Genomic DNA, 22,350 nt, shown 5'->3' with positions numbered 1-22,350 from the left:
CCTCTGGTTTTTTTCTCCCCTAGCCTCAGCGGAAAAAGCCTGCTTGCATTCACTCTATCTATACCCATCAAAATCTTATACACCTCTATCAAATCTCCTCTCAATCTTCTACGCTCCAGGGAATAAAGTCCCAACCTATTCAATCTCTCTCTGTAACTCAGCTTCTCAAGTCCCGGCAACATCCTTGTGAACCTTCTCTGCACTCTTTCAACCTTATTTACATCCTTCCTGTAACTAGGTGACCAAAACTGTACACAATACTCCAAATTCGGCCTCACCAATGCCTTATATAACCTTACCATAACACTCCAACTTTTATACTCATATCAGTACAATAATGTGGGTAAAGACAAAAAGTAGAGTGTGACAGGAAGGGACAGTTTAACAAAAATTGTACATCAATGAATTACATCATTGCAGGAAGTAGAAGTTAAGAAAATGAATTTAAAGAATCTTTATCTGAATGTATAAAGCATCTGCAATAAGATCGATGAACTATTGGCACAAATAGAAGTTAAGTGATTTAGATCTAATCACCATAACAGAGACAATGGACAAAATCTGACCATATTTTCTCAAAATGTTAGGCTCGGACTGATAACCAGTGTGTTGCTCTCCTCCTGCACCGACCAGTTTTCTCTCCAGATCTCCAGCCGCTCAGAGTGAAAATGAGTGGGCGGGGTTTACACTGTCACGCTGACAGGGAGGGGCCTGATACAGCTGGCAAAGCCGACTCCACAGAGATCAGGGTGCCATCTTTAAACAGTGCCCGATTGATGTTAGAACTAAACATCCCCTACCCCACCCACGGTGGAAGTGAGGTGTCCTCCCCTACACAATCTTCAGGGACTTTCTAACTCCCCCATCACCGTGGAGGATTCATCGCCGCTCTGCCCCCCCACCTCCCCCTCCCGCCCCGCTCCCCCGCCCTCACTGCCCGTTCCCCTCCCGTGCCAGCAGGTTTCCCCTTCACTGATCGCTCTACCCTCCCTGCCCTACCCTCACAAAGCTCCAACCAGGACCTGCCTCAGCAGTGTCCCGTGCCAGGGATAGTGCCAGGGGGTGGTGCCAGGTCACTGTCTAGGCATGTCCCTCTCCTCCCTGGGGGCTATACTTACCTTTGTGCCCCTGGAGGGATCCCCTCGACTGAATCTCATTTTAAAAGAGCTGTTGTAAACCTCACCAACGTGATATCATGTTGGTGAGGTTTGAATATTCAGTGAGGGGAACCATGTGTTTTGGGGTGGGGGGGGGGGGGGGGGGGGGGTTGGATAATGATATTCAAATGTATTAAAATCCATTAAAATTAGGCTCTTGCCCTTTGTTGGAAGAGAAGTAATGACACATTGTACATCTCATCGATCTGAGTGAAATTTCTGTACGTATTTAGACACTGCTCATCTATCACAGCAGGTGCAGGAGAAGCCATTCGGCCCATAGTTCCTCTTCTGGTACTAGCCCTTGAGCTGGAGTTGGCTACTTAATCCCAATTCACTGCTTTCAGTTGATTCCCATACTTTCTTCCTCTTTTTCAATTCCTTAGTAAAACTCCATTTCAATAACAGTTTGTAACAAAGCATTCTATGTTTGATTAACTTCCCTGTATAAAGATACTTTGGTCTAACTTTCTCCTTTGTACCTTCTGTGCTAATCCAGAGTCAGTGCCCTATTCTTGCACTTTACCATCTAGTGAAGCAGCTGGAGGTGAATTGGATAGCCCCTGAGAGCAGGCACAGGGATTATGATGCTCAATTGACTCACAACCATTGGCAGTACTGCAAGCGCATGCCAGCTTTGTGTCGTCTGCTGTTTTAAATGATTTCAGTGTCCAGGCTGTTTGCCGCAAGATATCACCTTCACTAACAGCGTCTGGTGCAAGTTACTCCAAAAATGTTCGAGTGCACTCGATGTGCTCTTTCACCATCACCCCTTTCATATCACTTTTACCAGCCTGCTGGGCAGCTACATACTGAAGATCACTGCAGGGCCAGAGTTAAGGTATCTGTCATCATGTTTAAGATGGTTGACATCTTCTGTACAACCATAGCCATGGCCTGCATGGACTCACTTGAAAGCCATCCACTCTCTCTATGGCAGACATTCCTGCAATTACCTGTGCTACTAATACACCAGTGACACACTTCCATCCTCTTTGATATCATGGAGATGTGTGACATATCTGTCTGTACCTCACAAAGCTGCTGCCAGTCTGCGGATTATTATTGGCTTCAAGGTCTCCCCATAAAATGGGCGGATCGGCCGCTGCTTCATGTGTCTGAATTCAGCTTCAGAAAGAAACAAAGGTTTCCTATGTCTGATGTTTGACAGGTCTCCAGTGCCTTGTGTATTCAACAACATATCCAACTCACAGCAAGATCATCAAACTTGCTCCAGAATGGGCAGGAACTTTCACACAAACTGGACTTTCCACATTCCGTTATTAGCCATAAATCTCTTCCCTTTTGCACTAACTGCCAAGTACTATTTAGTGCAATTAGTAGCCATTACATTTGTACCTGGTTTTAAGGATCCTTTTCCCAGTGATCACGTGATATCATCGATCATTCTGAAATATTGTGTTTCTGTCAGTTTGAAACTCCATCCTCTTTGCAAATCATTATTCAAAGCTAGAATGTGCTGAAGGAGGTGATCTGTTGTGAATGTTTATCTGTTACCCTGAGGCATTTCAGCTTGATATTTCTTTTGGAAATTGAAAACAGTCAGTGTGAGATGATTCAATGAGTAAACGCACTGTCTGCTGTGCTACTGAGTCATATAAAGAATAAAAGGGTGGTAAAAGGAGAAGTGGGGCTCATTTGGGATCTAAAAAAGGATTTACACATGGGGGCACGTCTTTCAGACTGTGGACGGAAACTGGAGCATTCGGAGGAAACCCACGCAGACAACGTGAAAGCTCCACACAGTGACTTTGGCCGGGAATTGAACCCAGGTCTCTGGCGCTGTGAGGCAATAGTGCTAACCACTGTGCCACTGTGCCACCAGTGGAACTCTCCCTACTGCCATGATTCTTGTAGGAAAGTGTCTGTGTGTGATTCTTGATGGAGGCCTAATGGGATTTGACTATGCACCCTCTACAGAATTGGAGCCCGAGGGAGACACAAGATGATTGGCGCCACTCCATGGAATGAACGGCCGTACAACTGCTCACTTAGAGTCCGCCCTGCGCGTGACATCGTGGTACCCGTCCCTTGCTTTTTCTTCACCAAGAGTTCCCCAATATGGTGGGGGATGCCACCCTTGGTTGGGGCTGATGGATTCCACACTTTTTTTCCCACCCACTGCGCCACCCTGCCAAATAATGAAGAAAACAATTCCCAAGAAATGTTTGTCAATATTGCTCTGTAAATAATAAAAAGAAAACTGAACTGGCATCGACTTGGCACTGGATAGGACAAAAGCCCACCAGCCCATTTGAACCTGCAAAGTTGTACTCACTAACATCTGGGGACTTCTGCCAAAATTAGGAGAACTGTCCTACAGAATAGTCACGCAACAGCCTGACACATTCATACTCACCGAGTCGCACCTAAAAGATAATGTCCTACCTCCATCACCATCCCTGGATATGTCCTGCCCCCCAGCACCAGAAGTGGCAGCTCCTTGTGACGAACAAATCCCATTTTCATACTGAGGACACCCTTTGATTTTGATTTGATTTGATTCATTATTGTCACATATATTAGTATGCTGTGAAAAGTATTGTTTCTTGCACACTATACAAACAAAGCATACCATTCATAGGGAAGGAAAGGAGACAGTGCAGAATATAGTGTTACAGCCATCCTAAGGTGTAGAGAAAGATCAACTTAATGTGAGGTAGGTCCATTCAAAAGGCTGATGGCAGGAGGGAAGAAGCTGTTCTTGAGTCGGTTGGTACGTGACCTCAGACTTTTGTATCTTTCTCCCAACAGAAGAAGGCGGAAGAGAGAATGTCCATGACATGTGGGGTCCTTAATTATGCTGGCTGCTTTTCTGAGGCAGCAGGAAGTGTAGACAGAGCCAATGGATGGGAGGCTGGTTTGCGTGATGGACTGGGCTACATTCATGACCCTTTGTAGTTTCTTGCGGTCTTGGGCAGGGCAGGAGCATACCAAACTGTGATACAACTGGAAAGAATGCTTTCTATGGTACATCTGTAAAAGTTGGTGAGAGTCGTAGCTGACATGCCAGATTTCCTTAGTCTTCTGAGAAAGTAGAGGCGTTGGTGGGCTTTCTTAACTATAGTGTCTGCATGGGGGGACCAGGACAGTCGTTGGTGATCTGGACACCCAAAAACTTGAAAACTTAAAAATCCTCTATCAAGTCGTATGGAAGCAGCACTGTGGTAAATGGACGAGATTCTGAACAGGTCTGGCAGCTCAAAACTGGACATCCATGAGGCACTGTAGGCCATCACCTGCAGCAGAATTGTATTCTTCCTTGATCTGTAACCTTGCAACCTGCATATCCCTCACTCTATCATTACCATCAAACTGGAGTATCAACCCTGGTACAGTGAGGAATGTAAAAGCATGCCAGGAGCAACACCAGGCATACCTAAAAATGAGTTGTCACCTGATGATGATGAACCATAGAGCTGCATGCATGCTAACCAAAGGAAACTGCATATGATAGAGCAAACTGATCTCAAAACGAATGGATCAGATCAAAGCTTTGCAGTTTTGGCACCATCCAGTCATGAATGGTGGTGGACAATTGAACAACTAATGGGAGTGAGACGGCTCATTGGTGCAAAAGACATGATTGAGATATTTGCGACGATCTTCAGTCAGAAATGCTAAGTGGATGATCCATCTCAGCTTCATTCTTCGGTCCCCACCATGACATAAGAACAAATAAAAAGAGCAGAAGTAGGCCTAATTGCCTCACAGAAGTTACTCTGTTGTCAATCTGATTCACTTCAACATATCAAAAAATGCTGAATGCACTGGATACAGTAAAGGCTGTGGGTGTGACAACACCCTTGCTATAGTACAGAAGACTTGTGCTCCAGAACTAGCTGTACCCTAGTCAAACTGGTACAGCTGTAATACCTGATAAAGTAGAAAATTGCCCAGGTATGTCCTGCCCACAAAAAGCAGGTCAAAACTGATCTGGCCAATTACCGCCACATCAGTTTGCTCTCAATAATCAGCAAATTGATGGAAGGTATTGTTGACAGTTTCCGCAAGTGACACTTACCCACTATTTGCCTACTCACTGGTGATCGATTTGGATTCTGCCAGGGGCACTCAGCTCCTTGACCTCATTATAGCCCTGGCCCAAACATTATAGCCCTGGCCCAAGAGCCGAGTGCCAAAGATGAGGTGAGTATAACTGCCCTTAACATCAAGACAGCATTTGACTGAATGTCACTTTAAGGAATGCGAGCACAAATCAAAATGGTTGTAGATGTTGGAAGCTCCAGGGTAATGTCCTAGCCCCAACCATCTACAGCTGCTTCATCAATGACCTTCCCCCCATCATAAGGTGAGTGCTGGAGATGTTCACCACAGATTCTGAAGCAGTCTGTATCCACTTGCAGCAAGACCTAGACAACATTCCAAATTGGGTTGACAAGTGGCAAGGAACATTCCAACTATTTCTGAGAAGAGTCTAACTGCTTCCCTTTGATAGTCAACAACATGAGCATAGAAGAATCCCCCACCATCAACAATGGGTGGTCTCACCAATGACCAGCTAAAAGGCTGGGTATTCTGTGGCAAGTGACTCAACTCCTGACTTCCAAAGTTCTACCATCTATAAGGCTCAAGTCAGGAGTGTGATGGAATATTCTCCGTTGTCTGGATCAGTGCAGTGCCACACTCAGGAGGCAATCAGTATCACCCAATGCAGGTCGCTTGGTCAGTTCACCATCCACCACCTTAAACGTTCACTCCCATCACCACCAGTGCACAGTGGCAGCAATGTGTACCATAAGAATATGTACTGCAATAAGTCTCCAAAGCTTTTTCGACAACACTTCTCAAACCCATGACTTCTACCAACTAGAAGGATAAAGGCAGTAGGTGCATGGGAGCATCAACACCTGCAAATTCCCCTCCAAGTCACACAATATCCTGACTATTGTTTGGAAACGGGCAGACACTTTGATGTTAAAGCACTTTACCCAGGTGCGTTTACTCACGAGATGGACAAAGAACACGACTCAGTGCACGGATCAACCCAAATTTTATTAATAATAAGGCAAACTTATTATGAAAACTCTATTCCAAAACAACTCTTATTTCTTGGACTAACTTAATACTTTATGCTATTTGTCTGAAATTTCTAATACTGCCTGTTTCGATGAGTTTGACCAAGCTGCTGGATCCAGTTCGCTGAGCTCTGCCATCTCTCGCCAACAAATTCAGGGTCTTCTTTGTGAAGTTTGGTCTTGGACACTCCTCTATCATCACTGGGCTCCACATAGTCTCCGCTGCAGGTCAAGTCTTTCCTGGGTGTCGAGTTGAGTCTTTGCTGGGATGGCTCTGGGTGTTTCTTCTTATCCCGGTCTTTGAACCCTTCTGGAAGATTCTTTAGCTTTCAGCCAATGAGGTGACTAGGCGATGGTTACAGCATCCAATGGGCTTATCAATTCCATATAAGGAGAATGCAGGGCCCCCTCGGTATCCTCAGGTGCATGGGGTGCACCCACTCACCTGAAGAAGGGGCTTGGAGCTCCGAAAGCTCGTGTCATTTGCTACCAAATAAACCTGTTGGACTTTAACCTGGTGTTGTTAAATTTCTTACTGAGTCTGGCCGAGACAGGGGAATACACAAATACTGTCCTTATTTGGACAGGGCTGAGAATCTCTGGTTTCAGCCTCTAGATCAAGTCCAGGCTTGCTCTTGCTCACCTCTCACCTGTGTTCTGAACTTGGCTTGTCTGAATTCCTATTCAGCCTGGCTACAGAGGCTGTTGACTGCTGTTTAATTTAGATTGTCCAGTTGTGTGTCGAGCTTAGTTGCTCAGACCATTGTCCACTAGACCACAATCAACACCTCCAAATTCCCCTCCAAGTCACAGAGCACCTTGATTTGGAAATATGTTGCTGTTCCCTTATTGTTGCTGAGTCAAAATTTTGGATCTTCCCACCATTTGGCATTGCAGAAGTATTCACAGCACTGGAACTGAAGCAGTTCACAAAAACTACTCACCACCTCAATAAGGGCAATTTGGGGTGGGCAATAAATGCTGCCCTTGTCAATGGCACCCACACCCCAGAAGCAAGTAAACAAAAGAATTAGGTGGTACACTGAGGGGGATTGTCTCATTCTGCCTCAGTGTATCTTTCTGATGGCTGTGCTTAACAAAGGAACATCGGAAATCAATATGAAATGGCTGAAATCTTTGTGATGACGTAGTGGCACAGTGATTTTATTTTATTTTATTTGATTTATTATTGTCACATGTATTAACATACAGTGAAAAGTATTGTTTTTGTGCACTATACGGACAAAGCATAGCGTTCATAAAGAAGGAAACGAGAGAGTGCAGAACATCGTGTTACAGTCATAGCTAGGATGTAGAGAAAGATCAACTTAAGCACAGTGGTTAGCACAGCATCAGGGACCCAGGTTCAATTCCAGCCTCGGGTTACTGTCTGTATGGAGTTTGCACGTTCTCCCCGTGTCTGTGTGGGTTTCCTCCGGGTGCTCTGGTTTTCTCCTACACTCCAAAGATGTGCAGGTTAGGTTGATTGGCCATGCTAAATTGTCTCTTAGTGTCAGGGGGATTAGCAGGGTAAATATGTGGGGTTACGGGGATAAGGCCTGGATGGGATTGTTGTCGGTGCAGACTCGATGGGGTGAATGGCCTCCTTCTGCACTGTAGGGATTCTATGTAGTTGGAAAATAATGAACTTTTTGCAACTTAACAGCAGCCATTGAGGCTTACTTCAGTTTCAAAATGACTTCTTGAGATATTGTTGGTAACCATTGGACAGGTAGACATTGAGAAGTTCAGTATTATTAGAGGGTTTCAAGTTTGGAGATAAGCAATTCCAAATACATATGATTTTACCAATATATTTGTGTGTGTGTGTGCATAAGGAAATTTTTAATCAACAGTGGCTTCAACATTTGTAAACAGTAGAAATGTGCAACCTCCCCTCTCTCTGCCATGCCATTCACTTCAGTTGGCAACACAGTTATTGGGAGCCCACTCAACCAGCAACCGATTTAACATGTTGGCAATAGGACCAGAGGCAACATGAGCAAAGACCTTTTTACCCAGTGAGTGGCGGGGATCTAGAATACACTGCCTGAGAGTGGGGTGGAGGCAGGTTCAAGTTTTGTGAAGGGTAGGTCGTGCCTCACAAATCTTATTGAGTTCTTTGAGAAGGTGACCAAAGAGGTGGATGAGGGTAAAGCGGTTGATGTGGTGTATATGGATTTCAGCAAAGCGTTTGATAAGGTTCCCCATGGTAAGTTTTTGCAGAAAATACGGACACATGGGATTGAGGGTGATTTGGTGGTTTGGATCAGGAATTGGCTAGCTGTAAGAAAACAGAGAGTGGTGGTTGATGGGAAATATTCATCCTGGAGTCTTCTCTCTGGAGCGGAGGAGGCTGAGGGGAGACTTAATAGAGGTTTATGAAATGATGAAGGGGATAGATAGAGTGAACGTTCAAAGACTATTTCCTCGGGTGGATGGAGCTATTACAAGGGGGAATAACTATAGGGTTCGTGGTGGGAGATACAGGAAGGATATCAGAGGTAGGTTCTTTACGCAGAGAGTGGTTGGGGTGTGGAATGGACTGCCTGCAGTGATAGTGGAGTCAGACACTTTAGGAACATTTAAGCGGTTATTGGATAGGCACATGGAGCACACCAGGATGATAGGGAGTGGGATAGCTTGATCTTGGTTTCAGATAAAGCTCGGCACAACATCGTGGGCCGAAGGGCCTGTTCTGTGCTGTACTGTTCCATGTTCTATGGAGTTCAGTTACTAGTGGTGTACCGCAAGGATCTGTTTTGGGGCCAGTGCTGTTTGTCATTTTTATTAATGACCTGGATGAGGGCGTGGAAGGATGGATTAGTAAATTTGCGGATGACACTAAAGTCGGTGGAGTTGTAGACAGTGCAGAGGGAAGTGGTAGGTTACAGAGGGACATAGATAAGCTGCAGAGCTGGGCTGAGAGGTGGCAAATTGAGTTTAGTGCGGAAAGTGTGAGGTGATTCACTTTGGAAGGAGTAACAGGAATACAGAGTACTGGGCTAATGGTAAGATACTTGGTAGTGTGGATGAACAGAGGGATCTGGGTGTCCATGTGCATAGATCCCTGAAAGTTGGCACCCAGGTTGATAGGGTTGTTAAGAAGGCGTACGGTGTGTTAGCTTTTATTGGTGGAGGGATTGAGTTTCGGAGCCAGGAGGTCATGCTGCAACTGTACAAAACTCTGGTGCGGCCGCATTTGGAGTATTGCTACAGTTCTGGTCGCCGTATTATAGGAAAGATGTGGAAGTGTTGGAAAGGGTGCAGAGGAGATTTACCAGGATGTTGCCTGGTATGGTGGGAAAATCGTATGAGGAAAGGCTGAGGGGCTTGGGGTTGTTTTTGTTAGAGAGAAGAAGGTTAAGAGGTGACTTAATAGAGGCATACAAGATGATCAGAGGATTAGAAAGGGTGGATAGTGAGAGCCTTTTTCCTTGGATGGTGATGGCTAGCACGAGGGGACATAGCTTTAAATTGAGGGGTGAGAGATATAGGACAGATGTTAGAGATAGGTTCTTTACTCAGAGAGTAGTAAGGGCGTGGAATGCAGCAGTAGTGGACTCGTCAACATTAAGAGCATTCAAATGGTTATTGGATAAACATATGAATGATATTGGAATAGTGTAGATTAGAGGGGCTTTAGATTGGTTCCACTGGTCGGCGCAACATCGAGGGCCGAAGGGCCTGTACTGCGCTGTAATGTTCTATGTTCTATGTTCTAAGTATCAAAACTTTTAAAGAGAACTGGATTATCTGCAGAGAAAAGATTTGCAGGGCGTTGGGGAAAAGCTGAATTGCTCATGCATAGAGTTGACATGAACATGACAGATTGAATGGCCCCATTCTGTGCTGCATCCATTCTATCATTGTATCATTCCATGAATCTCGGAAAAGCAACCCAGTAATGTTAAACATAATCATATATTATACTGCGGAGACCTTGTGGTGAGGACACAGGCATTCATTTCAGTCAACAGCAAGAAAATGACTCAAACAATTGCTCAGACCTGACAGAACATGACTATAACAGATAATTAACGTGTTTGATCGTTCCATCTGGATTTTGCACACTGCTGCTTTATTTTGTAACCAAAGGGAATCTGCTTTTTAATTGTCATTTAACCAACTTGCTGCCAGGGTTATTTTGCAGTTTGCAGTGTAACATCAATGCTTCCTACTGGAAGGAAATAGAATGTGATGTTGTTTTGTAAATTCTTTGTTTTCTTGCATCTGGGAAGGTGAGTTTCATGAAACCACAAACTCCTCTGTTGCAACTGTTGTTGGGATGAGTCCTAACCATAAACAGCCTTGGCTTAGATCTCTCTCAGAGATTCAACATTCCATTTGTATCGGGCAAGCCACCTTGGATCAAAAGGAGGGAACCCACCTTGTCACTCTGCATTGACAAATAATCTCACAAGTTTGCTAAATTCACAAAAGACATCTGAGGAATTTAAAACCAAGAACATAAATGTGAATTCAAAATGGGCCAAAGATGTGCCTAGACCAATAGCTCAATACTTTAGGGAAAGGTTTAAAACATTTTTGAGATCTCTTGTGTGTCAACACTTGGAACAAACAGGTTTTTAAAATTGCAATATGGAATCAGGAAAGTAAAATCACTTTTACTTCACGTTTTGGAGGCTTTTTGAAAGCATGACTGATGTGTTGACTAGGGAAATCCAATTGATATTGTACGCTTTGATTTCCAGAAAGTTTTTGACAATGTTCCAAATTAACAACCAATAGTATAAGAATCACAGAATAGAAGTTAGAGTTAACACAGGACGAAGAATGAGCTTGGAAATAAGGTGTCAGAGCTGGGGAACTTTCAGGCGAAGAAGTTATGAGTGGAGATTCTTACTGGGTTCATATATGCCTCATTGACTTTAATTAGAGTGTTACAAACACAAGTTTGTAAATGATAAAAGAGTGAAGGCAGAGCAAGAACTAAGGAAAGATGCAACAAGATGTGAAAGGATTTTTTTAGGTACCAAGACCAAGTGGTAACAGAAGTCCAATGTAGACAAATATAAAGTAACTAAGACTGAAATGAGCAATTAAAGGAAGAGATTGTGTAAATGAAGCCACTGTAAGGTTTGCTAATTAAGAGAGAGATGAAGGATTTACAATGTATAATCCACTTTGGTAGCAATAATAGAAAGATTATTACTTGAATGGGCGTAAATTGAGAGAGGTGGCTACTCAGTGAGACCTTGGTGTCCTTGTGTATCAGTCGCTGAAAGTAAGCGCACAGGTACAGCAGACAGTAAAGAAGGCAGACGATATGTTGGCCTTCATAGCAAGAGGATTTGAGTATAGGAATAGGGATGTTTTGCTACAATTGTATAGGGTGTTGATGTGGCCACACCTGGAGTATTGTGTGCAGCTTTGATGTCCTTATCTGAAGAAGGATGTCCTTGCTATAGAAGCAGTACAGCAAAGGTATAGCAGGCTGACTTCTGGGATGGCAAGTCTGTCATATGAGGAGAGACTAAATCAGTTAGGATTATATTCACTGGAGTTTACAAGATCGAGAGGGGATCTCTTAGAAATTTATAAAATTCTAACAGGATTAGACAGGATAGATTTAGAAAGAATGTTCCCAATGGTGGGGGAGTCCAGAACTAGGGGGTCATAGTTTGAGGATAAGGGGTAAACATTTTAGAACGGAAACTTGTGGATGTGTGGAATTCACTACCACAGAAAGTAGTTGAGGCTAAAACGTTGTCTGATATCAAAAAGAAGTTAGATGTAGCTCTTGGAGCTAAAGGAATCAAGGGATATGGGGGAAGGGGGGATCAGGATATTGAATTTGATGATCAGCCATGATCAAAATGAATGGCGGAGCAGGCTCAAAGAGCCATATGGCTTACTCCTGCTTCTGGCTTCTATGTTTCTATGGTTAACCTATGGAAGCCTATAAAAATGGAGTACAAATCTAATTGTTGCTATATAAGTAGTGGACAACTCCACCTGAAGTACCTTACTCAGTGCTGGACACTTAATCATCTAAAGGGCACGATTGTCTCTGACAACAAATACTGAGCAGCACAAATTGATCCAATGATTAGAAATTTAATTCATGAGCAATATTTAAGGAAGTTAGGTTCATTCTTTTTGGAAACGAGATATAAAGGCTTCTGATTTTAAATTTTCAAAGTTACAAAGGAAACACTGTCCTCCAAATAATACAGATTTCAAATACCGTGAGATAAAAGTTAAACACTGGGATGTTAAGAACAAGGTAAATGAAACAGAATTTGTTTACCTTCAGGGTTCCAAAAATTTGGATAAAATGCCAGGGCAAGTGGAGTGAACAATATAAGTGTATTCAAGAGATATTTTGATGGGTTTATGGTGGAATTTATCAATGAGAAATTATCAAAGGCTAGTTTACAACTGTTGGGATCTAGAAGAAACAGCATCAGGAGCTTGTGCAAATCTATTTAAACTATAAGATCATGAAAGAATCAAAAATACTAGTGAAGAAATACTAGTAAAGAATCAAAAATACTACGAGTCAAATGATCCTCTGGACACCGTCAACAATTTATCAGCTATTATCCCAGCACACTGCCAATATTTTAACGAGGATAATCCCAGACCTCTCCCAAGTGTTTTAACCAGGTTAATCCCAGCGCATTGCAAAGTAATCTGCTCAGGATAATCCCAGCATATGGTGAATACTACATACAGGACAATCCCCAACGCATTGCAAGTGTTTAACTCAGAATAAATCTCACTGCAAGTATTTTGCTCAGAACAAGACCAGCACACTGCAGATATTTTAGCCAGGATAATCCCAGCACATTACCAAGATTTATTCTTAGTATTTACTATGTGCTGGGATGACTCTATAACTGGGTCAATCCCAGTGCTCTAAGTAGTCTGCTGACCACACCACAACCATCGCACCTTGAACACCTCACGCATAGTAGGAATGTTACCTAAAACACTCCCGCCTATTTTGTTTCTTAATTATGATACATCCAAAGCATTATTCAATATACCTTGGACATTCTACCTTGGACATTCTACATGCTCAGTACTTGTTTGCCGCAGGGTACTCCAGAACCCTGCAAACATCTTAACCAAAAGCTTTCAATGAACTAAGGATATCTTGCACCCACCAACCCTGCCAAAATAAAATAGATTAAAACACAAACCTTTGCCTTGTGGCTATTTTTGTGGTATTGTATTGCTGATAATAAATTAAACAGTTATATTGAATATTTGATGTAATTATTAAAATAAATCTTGAGCTATTTATTCTTCTTTAGCTGTTGAGAATATGTAAGATAAGGTTCTCATTACTGTGCAAATGTATTTACGAAGATGTCCTCTGTTCCTCTTCTTCTTAGCCTTTCCACTCCTTGACAGAGCATGTTAAGCTATGAAGTTAATACAGTAGTTCTAATTTCTAGATAATAGTTTAAACTCCTGCCTTAACTTAGAGCAAAAGGGAAACCATAAAATTACCTTCTAATATCTAATTCATGCCGCCTCTGGATTTCAGCTCTTGCTGTCTCCTGCTTACTCACTCTCTCAGACCACCCCAAAAATCTCTCGGACCACTCCTTGTTTTGTGAAGGATCAGAACAGCACCTCTTCCCTCACTGTGTCAAATTCTGTCACTCAACAAACCTCCTGAGCTAAGTAAACACTCTCAACCAGAACTCCATCGAGCTGGACTTTGCGTTCTTACATTGTGGATGAGCACAAATTCACACAGTGAACTCTTGGAACATAGAATATAGAACAGAACAGCACAGGAACAGGCCCTTCGGTCCCAAATGTTGTGCCGACCATGACGCCAAATTAAACAAATCCCTTTTGCCTGCCCTTGGTCGATATCCTTCTATTCCTTGCATATTCATGTGCTTATCTAAAAGCCCCTTAAATGCCCCTATCTTATCTGCCTCCACCACCACCCCTGGCAACGCATTCCAGACACTTACCATTCTGTGTAAAACATTTGCCCCTCACACCTCCTTTGAACTTTCCACTTCTCATCCTAAGTGCATGCCCCTAGTATTAGACATTTCGGGTTATATTTTTCGGCAGTGCTTGCTCCAAGACTGGAAAATCCCATCCAAGGTCAAAGGTCTTTTGCATGGTCCTGTCCCGCCCACTGCGATTCCCATAGTGGCAGGACAGGAAAATTCTGCCCTTCAACTCTGGGAAAAGATTTGGACTGTCAACCCTATCTAATGCCTCTCATAATTTTATGGGCTTCTATCAGGTCTCCCCTCAGCCTCTGCTGCTCCAGAGAAAACAATTCTAGTTTGCCCAGCCTCTCCATATAGCTCATACCCTCTAATCCAGGTAGCATCCTGGTAAACCTCTTCTGCACCTTGGTTTCAAATGTGCTCCTCTGGCCAGACGCCAGATAGGTGAGACATTTCTTGACTGAATGATAGAGCACAAACCATTGGACTGATAAAATGTTAGGATATTCAAGGGAAGTGCAAATTCTGAATTCAAACTGTGGCAACATTCCCACAGGAATGCAAGAGGTCTAGAAATGCACAGAGCATCTAGTTTGCTGAAGGCTTCCAAAGAAGAAGGAGTTGATTCTGGAGTGGTAGGTATCTGGAACACATTGCCGGGGGTAGTGGTGGAGGCAGATATGATAGGAGCATTTAAGGGGTTTTTAGACAAGCACATGAATACTTTAAGGAGTGGATTAGCAGGGTAAATATGTGGGGTTATGGGAATAGAGCCTGGGTAGGATTGTGGTTGCTGCAGGTTCGATGGACCGTATGGCCTCCTTCTGTAGGGATTCTATGATTCTATGATTATAAATGACACCCAGACCAGATCATGAAAAAGAGGTCACAATAAAGGATTACAAATCAAGATCAAAATCGGAACAGCACTACCCATTTTTAAAAAACTTTTTAAAAGTCCTCTATCATTTTCACATTTGGAATACTATATAATGGAGGGTCAGACAGAAGAACTTTGCAGAACATTGCAACTCACATAACAATCATTCTTCACTTTCAACTGTTTAAGCACCTTGGGATGTTTTGCTAAGACACCGTATAAAAGCAAGTCTTTTGTTGTCGGCATGTGTTATGCCACACGGATGATACATCAACCACATCTGCAAACCACAGCCACTGCTTTCTAAGGAACCACAATAATTATAGCACAGGAGCAGGATGAACATGAGCAAAAACCTTGCTCTTCAACTGCCCCACCCCATATTTGGAGGCAGCTGCAGTCAGGGATTGCTCAAGAACTCAAAATGCTGACACAATATGCAGTTCTTTGTACATCGGTGTTAACCAACCATATAGTGGTTTCACATTGCAATGTACAGCTTGCCTGGGCGCAATTCGTCAAGCAGATTCCTCTCTACATTTTTCTGTCCAGGTTCATCCACCATTTGTACCCTTCTCCAAAAAAAGGGAATGGTTGGCAAGCAAGTATCTCTTGAATACTTTCACCACTGATCAATGAAATGGTCGAAGCAGCATTGTGTATCCTCTGGTTCATGCACTGTACCATGCCTCTCCAATGCTGACCCATGTGGAGGATGTGATTAGAACAAAGAAAAGTACACCACAGGAATAGGCCTTTTGACCCTCCAAGCCTGCACCGACCATGCTGCCCGACTGAACTAAAACCCCCTACTCTTCCGTGGACCATATCCCTGTATTCCCATCCTATTCATGTATTTGTCAAGACGCTCCATTTTGATGTCTTCTCCAAAATTTTTAATCGAAGTGCTCTGTCCTTTCCCTTGAAATAAAGTCAGTGATGAACTAATATGTCTTTTCACAAAGCATAACAACCATTTAATTTATTAAATGCCTCTTCAGTAGAAAGGAAATCTTCATTGCATCAAACGTCACACCTTCACTCTACAGTGTTTCCTCATATTGTGCCTCAGTTATGAGCATACAAAATTGACATGCAGCTAAAGGTCAGTTGGTCTGACACCATGGTGGACAGAACATCATGACCATAGCTAATCAAGTCTTTTCCACAACTGATGCATGTAAGTATTGCAGATCAGCAAGTCTGCACTCCAGGAATGAAATCTCACCAGACAGGAACATGAGTTTGACTGGACAAAGGACTTGTGAAACTCCAATTCTCCCATTCTGGTTAGTTTTTTTTACCACAGAGTGAGGTCTCACTGAAAACTATCCTCTTGTTAATGGCTTGTTTGTGAATTTATCTGGAGAAAGTGCAATTTCCATCTACATTATAGTTGATGTAGCCCAAGTATATGGCACAAAACATCTTCATCACAATTGTAAGGTAAAATACTGTGGATGCTGGAAATCTGAAACTTAAACAGAAAATGCTGGAGGTACACTCCATGAATACTGTCTGACCTGTTGAGTATTTCCAATGTTTCCTGTTTATATTTTAATCATAGTGAATTTGTAACAATTAGAGATTGCTTAAGATGCCTTTTTGATCATAGGATATTCATTTATAATGATTCATAGCTCATTGGTGTATTGCAGCACCATCATTAAAGCAAGTACTGACATATGTAGCAAGCACTATCTGACAGCTTTGTGTGTTGTAACTATGCCTCTTACAAAAGACAGGTATTAGACAGTGGTTCAGCCGAGCTTTCGTTCAGCTATGTCTCATTTTCTACCTGAAAATGAGCCATTCTGTGGTGAGGCACAACTAATGTTTGTTTTTTTTAGAATGAAGTTTCCTTTTACTTATTGGGTTTCTTTCAGGTATCACGATATGAATGGCCATGCTTGAAATTAAGTCCCAGTGTTTAATATTATTTATAAGTCATGATGCCTGTAATGTCCTAACTATGTTAGGGGTTGTGGGTTTTAAACAAAAAGAAAAGGACATGGTTTGCACACATAGATACAAAGTAACAACAACAAGGTTTATTGGGGAACTGTTGCCTGTACAAAGTAGAAACTTAAACTAAACAGGAGCCTGTGAAATAGTCTGATGACAGCACCATCAAATCATGTGACCAGCTCTTAAAGCAATCATGCAACCACCCAAATATATAACAACACCCATATTAGATTTAACGCACAGAAAACAATTTCCACTGAGGATTAATATTTCACCCAAAAAGCAAGGCACCTGGATATTTGGTACATTGCTCTGGTGGGAGTGCAAGCTGATTAATTTTCAGGAGTCAATGATTCAATAAGATGAAAGAGATCAGATATTTATCCAAATCTAAATAAAAAGGGATGTGAAGGGAGGTTAGCGGGTGGTGGTGGCGAGGGGTGGCGGGGGGGGGGGGGGGGGGGGGTGGGCGGGGGGAGCATGGTCAGGTTGTAATGCTAATGTTGCACAGAATTCAGATCCTTGGCGAGAGTGGATCCAGCTGGCCCTCTCAAAGACTGTGGGGAAGAATTCCAAACCATCTTGAGGGTCAGGTCTCTTTTCTGTAGTCCGAGAAATCTGTTCAGGTTCACCAAATGGGGACAGCTGGAATTCTACCTGAAAATTAGCCAAAGGTATTCTGTGGTGAGGGAGAAGGTATTGTTTCTCCCACTAAATGGGCCATATCTGCTAATGCATGTTCCCAGGTGTGAGAGATCTTCAGCAACTGGGCTGCCATGATTGGAACCATCCGATTACTGTCCAAAATTCACTGATCCCTAGTTTGACATTCCGAATGAGCAGAGCTGGTGAGTGAACAGGAAAATGTGGACAGAGGGGAAAGAACTATTCAGATTTGATCTAATTTACAGGCCTCCCTGGACACTTTTTGCAGGCATGTGCAATCCATAACCAGGGAAAGCCACAGAAAATAAATGGACAGAGAGACCTGCTAATGTGAATCTCTATCCCAATTCTCTGTGCTTAGTGTTCAGATGTTAAGACTTCTATGCATGCTGATCACAAATAGCGGCTCCCATTATCTATTTAGCCACATTGTCACTTGCGAAAAGTCAATTTGTTTCTATTGCGCACAACCTTTGCAATTCCCTGCTTTTGTCTCTTGGATGGGCTGGCCCCAAAACTATTGAGTGGTTTCTGAAATGAACAGGGATTGCAAAAATACGGAGTCACAAAGTTGAAATCCTTTCCAGCAATGACACTTAGTCTTCTGCACGGGAATGGGATGGAGAACCTCCTTCCATTACTCGACCTCTCCTTTCTGCCAACCACGTTCTTCTGAGGAAGCCAATTTACTTTGGGCTAACCTGGGAAGACGGGGCTAATTATCTGCTGAGAAATGCTGTCTCATTTTGAGAATATTCAAACTCTGATATATCTTCTTCCGAGGTGCAGGAATGGGATTTCCCCCTTCACTGCAGGAATGGCAACAAATATTTCTCCGTTCATATTAATGAATGCACAAAATCCATTCATCAGTGTGCATGATGTCCATTTCATTAATTTCCTCATATATGCTTAAATCCCAAGCATGAGCTGTTATATTCTGTACTGCCCTGCATTGAGTTATAATGCATTGTATAGAGTTCATTGTGTTGTTCTGTGGCACGTTGTCATTTACATTGTGTAACTCTATTAACATTCTGTTTGCTAAACAGGCTAAGATTATGTTACCTATGGAGTTCCTCTGTAGCCTGCAGGATATGTTTCAGTTACAGTAGAAATATAGGGAGTTCTTATCTATTCAGCAGGGTGAAGATTATTCATGGTGTAACAGTGGAGACTGTTTGTTCAGTAGGGTAAGAGTTTCACGCTGTCACTGCGCAGGGTTCCTATTTATTGAACCTGGAAATGATTACACTGTGTAGGTTTCCAGAGTTCCCGTTTAATCAGCAAGATAATGTTTATACACTGTGCAATTTATGACATTCCTTCCTATTTAGCAGGAGAAGGCGGAATCATATTTGATTTGATCAAGGAAAGGGTTAAAATGAACACTGTGTGTTCCCTGTTAACTTATGAGACTGACAAATAATATTCTGTTTTAAAATCATTGTATTCGTCAATACTTTCTCTCTAGTAAGTAATTATCACCTGATAGAATGAACAACTTCAATGTAAACTGGAGCAATCCCCTGGGCTTTAAAGCAATGCAGAGACCCCAGACTGAGTCTACCTCATCACTTAATTAAATGACATTTCATGCACTTTGAGTTAATATAGGATCACTGGAAACCTGAGTTCTCAATTAGACCTTAATTAAAATCTGTAACCTCATTAATGTGTCATCAGAATGATGTTTAATTAAAAGCACTTCTCTGCTGAATTATAATTGTACACACACCGTACTGTGGCACCTGTATAAAGAGTTACCCTTGGGACACACAGTATTGGCTGGAGGTTATTCCATGCTTTACAGGCTAGCTGACAATTATCAAATCTCTTGGAAGTGATGTCAGCAGACCCAAATTGGAAAGACACTTCTGAAGCAAGATCTGACATTTTCCTGAGTAATATCAATGATGCCAAAATATTGAATGGCCACTGATGCTACAGCTCACCATGTCAGAGGATATGATTTGGGTCAAATGGCAAGACCACAAGAATTAATTACCTTCAGAATCAGGCCATAACATTCAGGAGCCAAGGCTAGTCTACGCTTTAACTAGCTGGGAAGGGGATGAAACCTAAAATGACTCGAATGCAAGTCTATTGTTTGTTCCTTACTTCTATTGCTTTTTCATGCTAGTGCAATCCTGATTAAAGATAGTTTAGTGAAAAGAATGTGTAATGGGATCAGGATTAGCAAGAACTCTCATTAAATTAACTGTGGGCTGGATTTTCAAAGCAGGACAAGAAGTCTAATGCACAGATGAATTCTGAGTGTGCTCCAACTTTATCGTTCACATAATGGTGTCTTTAAAAGTTAATGCCCCAATGGGAAATTAGTAGTGTCTTTTGCCTCCAGTGGTGGGAGCTGCCTACCGGGTGCCAATGGCAAAGCAGCCATTTTGGAGCCTGCTGCGGACATGCCAAATAGAGCAGGCAGCTCCTCAGAGGATCAATAATGTTGATGCTGAATAAAAGTGGCCATGCAGGCAAAATTAAGGTCCACCCCTCAACCCAATGCAACTTATACCGAGAAACTAGTTTCAACACATACAAAGAACCTTTCTGATGTCCCTGTAATGAACCCAGCAGTGGGACTTTGATCTATACCAGATTGTCCAGGGTCACTGATTTGCCCTGTGAAAATCATGCTCTTACCTTTCTTGGGCCAAAAAGATGTCATTAAACAGGACTGCTGGCAATTTTTTCAGTGGTGGGGCATCCCCCACCCCTGGGTGGGTGGGATGCTGCCAACTTCATGGAGGTGACGTCCCTGAGGTAGCCTGGAAAACCATCAGACAGAATAGTTTCTTGGGGAATGTGGTGAGTGAGGGAATTCAGTGCAGTGAGAGAAGAGGTGCCGTTCTGGTCTTTTACAGAATAACAGATTAGTTTGGTGAGTTTTAAGATCTTTTTTTCTCTACTACTAGGGCAGTAGTTTAAACTCAGACCTGGAAAGTATAAGTAATGTATCTAATATGTAGATACCAGTGTATCCGAACAGACACCGGAGTGTGGCGACTAGGGGATTTTCATAGTAACTTCATTGCAGTGTTAATGTAAGCCTACTTGTCACACTAATAAATAAAATGTCTATATAGCAATAGTAAGAAGTCTCACAACACCAGGTTAAAGTCCAACAGGTTTATTTGGTAGCAAATTTTCTACCAAATAAACCTGTTGGACTTTAACCTGGTGTTGTGAGACTTCTTACTGTGCTTACCCCAGTCCAACGCCGGCATCTCCACATCATATATAGCAATACACAGGGGATGGGATTTTCCAGCCCTTCCTGCTGGCAAGATTGTCCAGTCCCACTGAAGTTTCCAGGCAGTGGGACAGACAAGCCACGCAAAACGCTGTAGACTTTGCGGGACTGGAAGATGCCGTCAGTGGCCAATGGTCAGCCCCCTCCGCTGTGGGGAAACCTGTCATGGGGCGGGGGTGGAGATGGGGATGGGGGAGGGCTCCGGGTAACTGGAAAATTCTGGCCACAGTGTCAGGAATAGAACAATGGAGCTGGGGGCAAGCATGTGCTGGGATTACTGAGGTGGTCTAAAAAGCAAGACCGGGTATTAAACAATGCAGGGTGTCGCATATTTAGAAAGGATAAAGCTTGAAGTATGTGTGTGTGTGAGAATCACGCTATAGGATGTGTGATGCACTATAGGATGCCTCATAGCTCACAAATATTTAGTTACTTCAATTAAAAAAAACATGTAAAGCATACTAATTATCTTACATGTGTTTTGTTAACAAATAGAAATGGTCAATATAATTGCTTATACCTGTGAGAGAGATTAACATTTCTAACACTTATCAGACAGGGAGAGGGACATAAATTGATAGAAAAGCAGACAGATGGTTTCTTTACTCTTTCAGCTATGATTGAACAAAAATACAAGTTCAATTTTAAAGGCAAACAAAGCCTCTGTAAGGGAAACTGATCGGAAAAGTAAGAGGTGGAACAAATCTGACAAGTTAAAGATTATATAGTCTCTCTTTTTTATTTATTTGTGGGATGTGAGCATTGTTTGCAAGGCCAGCTCATTGTAATTGCCTTTGAGAAGGTGGTGGTGAGCTGCCTTCTTGAACTGCTGCAGTCCGTGTTTGTGTAGGTACACCACAGTGCTGTTACAAAGGGAGTTCCAAGATTTTGACGCAGTGACAGTGAAGGAATGGTGATATATTTCCAAGTCAGGATTGTGTGACTTGGATGGCAACTTAGAGGTGGTGGTGTTCCCAAGCATCTACTTTATTGCGGTACCTTGCCAAATGCCTTCTGAAACTCCAGATGCACCACATCCACAGGTTCCCATTGTCCACTGTGCATATAATGTCCTCAGAGAATTCCATCAAATTAGTCAAACATAACCTACCCTTCATGAACCCATGCTGCGTCTTCCCAATGGGACAATTTCTATCCAGATGTTTCGCCATTTCTTCTTTGATGATAGATTCAAGTATTTTCCCTACTACAGAAGTTAAGCTAACCGGCCTATAGTTACCCGCCTTTTGTCTACCTCCTTTTTTAAACAGTGGCGTCACATTTGCTGTTTTCCAATCTGCCAGAACCAGCCCAGAGTCCAGCGAATTTTGGTAAATTACCATGAGCACATTTGCTATTTCCCCGGCCATGTCTTTTCGTACCCTGGGATGCA

This window comes from Mustelus asterias, chromosome 16 (genome assembly GCF_964213995.1).
Source record: "Mustelus asterias chromosome 16, sMusAst1.hap1.1, whole genome shotgun sequence".
Taxonomy (NCBI): domain Eukaryota; kingdom Metazoa; phylum Chordata; class Chondrichthyes; order Carcharhiniformes; family Triakidae; genus Mustelus; species Mustelus asterias.
Note: the sequence above shows the minus strand (reverse complement) of the source record.